Raw genomic sequence first — 3,543 nt, forward strand, 5'->3', positions numbered from 1 at the left:
GAGCATGAATCATGTAACCATGTTAAAAATGAATATTAATAAATGTTAAAAAAAAACCAACTGAGTCCTTTGTACATTAATAATTAAGAAATTTTACTCAAGGTTTGGGTCCCTTTGCTATCTACACTAATTGGACTAAATACTTACAGGATCATAGGATTTAAAGCTGGAAAGAACAATAATGATTATCTAGCTAGAGGTTCTCAAAGACTGGTCAACAGTTCCCTGGAAGACTTCAAGATCCTTTCAGGAGGTCTATGAGGTCAAAACTAATTTAATGATACAGAGTGTTCCAAAAATTTTAGTACAAATAAACTTCAATAAGAGTTTTGGGAAACCCTATACTAAGACATTATTTGCCTATTAATCAGCTAGAACTTTCTCAAGAGAGCTGATTTAAAAATTTTCCATATAAGCATTTACACCTCAGAAATGAACAAACTCAGATCAGGACCTAACTGATTATTCTGTTGATCATTAAGACTGGGGGTCAGCAAAATACAGACATAACTACAGTAGAGGGTCAGATCTGCGGTCCTCTCCTCAGATCTGACTCCCATTTTTGTATGGCCCTAAGAATGATTTTTATGTTTTGAAATAAAGTTTTATTGAGTTGAACAATTGAAAAAATTCTCAGATGCCCACTGTGCTAAAAAAGGTGGGGCCAGATTTGGTCTTCCTTTATAGTTTGCCTTACTCTGGGTTACTCTTAATATCGGGATGGAGAAAATGGTAATAATGTAGACTATGCTTAAAAATGTGTCAGGCTTATGATTTGTTTTCAGAGAACCAGCTGTTAAACACTTACCAGCACATTGATGATTAAAATACACCTCCCTTTTCCAGTTATATATATGTGTGTAGCTTGGTTTCCTTCATATATTTCAACAAAAACAACACATTGAACAGATTGAGTGCAGAAGCAAACAGAAAAATCCAACTATCTGCTGTTAAGCAAGACATTAAAGAGAAATGCAAGACCATAAAAACAATGTCACTTTTCCCACTAATTAAAAAAAAGCTAAATATTCATGTAAACATGTAATGGGTTGATTATTATAATTTTATGTGAAATGACAAAAATATTAAAATTTTTTTATCAGTTTTAATTAATAATATGATAAATAACAATAGATATAAGCCAAATAAACAAACTTTCTTTAGAGTACTCACCCCCAAAAGTTTAAGAACTGCTGATCAAGCCCTTTCTAGTCATTTTATTGTTGAGGAAATTGAGATTTATGGAGTCTAAGTGACTTAACTAAGAAGACATAGATAACAAAAGGCAGAGCCACAATTCAAACTCAGATTTTCTTATGGTAAATCAAGTGCTCTTTTCATTATATCATGCTGCTCCCTATGCCTTCAGCTTTACCACTTTGATTATTTCATCCTACTAAAATAGCTTTTCCTGAGTAAATAGAATATATCCCTCATTGGGCTTGGGATTAGAGTTCTTTATCTCCCTGAGTCTGTTTCTTCACCTATCAAATGAGCATTATGGTAAATGATCTCTAAGGTCCTTTTAAGTCTAAATTCCACGACTCTATTTCTCATCTTAGGAAAATACCACTGGTGGCAGGTAGATGCTCTAGAATGATGGCTGGAGCAGTGAGTCACAGTTAATTTGGAAAATCTCTAGAGGAGTGTCCCAGGATAGCCACAAATGCCTTAGTCAAATCCACATGCAAGTGAATCAACAGACTGGCATGTTTCTATTATAGTGACTCTGATGGGGTGATGTGTGATTGGCATTCTGCTATTTAATATTTTTATCAAGGATTTAGATAAAGGCATAGGTGGCATGCTCATTAATTTTTTGCTTTACTTTTCCACTCATTAAATTTATAGCTGACATTAAGGTGGGAAAGAGATCTAAAACAGTTGACAAAATCAGGATCCAAAATCATCTTAAAAGGTCAGTCCATTGGACCAAATCGAATTTAATGGAATTTCATTGAATAAGTTTAGAATGTTATATTTAAGTATTTTATTTTTATTTTCTAAAAATACAAAGTGATTCACAAATTTGTATGTCACCCCTGGGCAAGAGTCATGCTAATCTTCTCTGCATCATTGCAATTTCTGTATATGTGCTGCCAAAGCAAGCCTTATCTTAGGCTTAAAAAAAATTCAACTTCACACTATAAGCTAGAGGTGGTATGACTGGCCAACTATTTGTCTTTAAAAATAATAATGAGGGGAGCAGGTAGAGGCAAGACAGTGGAGTATAGGAAGGAACTCACCTGAGCTCTCCCAAATTCCACTCCAAACAACTTTAAAATAATGCCTCAAACTGAATTCTAGAGAGCCACTAAAAGGTAGGGGTTAAACAAATTTCTTTCTCAAGATAACTCAGCAGGTTAACAGTAAAGGTCTGATGACTGAACCCAGAGAAAAACACAGGCCACTCTGAGGCAATGCCATCAGTAGGTCTTGGAGGTAGCTGCAACAGGAGGAACAGCAGCTTCAGGAGTTTTCAGTCCACAGATAGTATAGGGTCAGTCAATTGGCCAGAAAGAAATTAAAGGGGATTGTTTACTGCTGCTAGGTTCAGAAGCCTGTTGCATTGCCCATACCTAGGTCTCCATTTGCAGTACCAAGACCAAAAGGAATAATAGCACTTATGACTCCAGGGGAACAGGAGCCTTGACCACAGTTCTGGGGTGAAAGAAGCATGCTTGCAGTCACTCATAAAGTTATAGAGACCCTGGTCATCATTCTAGGGACAAGAGGAGCTTGTGGTTACAGGAGAACAAGGTCTCTTTCAGGGAAAAGATCAGAGCATAAGCCAGGAGATTAATGACTACACCTTAGTTCATAGCACTTTATAAACAATGATAACTTACAAACCCCTAGAACTGTCTTTGAAAAGAGAAGCATGGAAAACCTGAAGCTTGGGACAGTGCTATCTCCACCTGGGGACCAGAGCCCAACTTTAACATAAAGTTAAAAGTCAAGAAATAGGTTGGGAAAATGAACAAATATTTAAAAAAACCATTAAAATTACTATGGTGACAGGTAAGATCAAGACAGAAGCTCAAAAGAAAACAATGATGTCAAAGTAGCTATAAGTAATGTCTCAAAGAAAAATATGTGAATTGGACACAAGCCTAACAAGAAATTCTGGAAGAGTTCAAAAGCGATTTTAAAAACTCAAATAGGAGAGATGGAAAAAAATTGGGAAATAAAAATAAGAGTTGGAGCAGAATTTATTACACTTTAGCTGAAGTAAAAAAGCAAGAGTAGTAGTAATCATTGTCTCATTTGAAAATAGCAAAAATAGACCTAATAAAAAGGAAATAATCACAGAAACTATATTTTGCTAAAAGATGTCATAGACAATGAAGTAATACGAATATTAAACATACATGCATTAAATGGCAAATTATCCATATTCTTAGTCTGTCACTCTCTCATTGAGATATTTCATGTTTCCTTCTATTTTTTCAGTCTTTTGACTTTGTTTTATTTGTTCTTGTTGTCTTGAGAGATCATTAGCTTCTAATTGCTCAATTCTAGCCTTTAGGGATTGGTTTTCGG

At 35.1% G+C, this 3,543-nt stretch overlaps 1 non-coding gene across 1 annotated transcript; it reads right to left on the reverse strand.

The window, feature by feature from the left end:
* Positions 1–2,005: 2,005 nt before the first annotated feature.
* LOC123254775 lies at positions 2,006–2,108 on the reverse strand. The gene has a single exon (XR_006506706.1). It is a non-coding gene; the product is annotated as a U6 spliceosomal RNA (small nuclear RNA).
* Positions 2,109–3,543: the final 1,435 nt, after the last annotated feature.

The sequence above is a fragment of the Gracilinanus agilis genome, unplaced genomic scaffold (genome assembly GCF_016433145.1).
Source record: "Gracilinanus agilis isolate LMUSP501 unplaced genomic scaffold, AgileGrace unplaced_scaffold32209, whole genome shotgun sequence".
NCBI classification, from domain to species: domain Eukaryota; kingdom Metazoa; phylum Chordata; class Mammalia; order Didelphimorphia; family Didelphidae; genus Gracilinanus; species Gracilinanus agilis.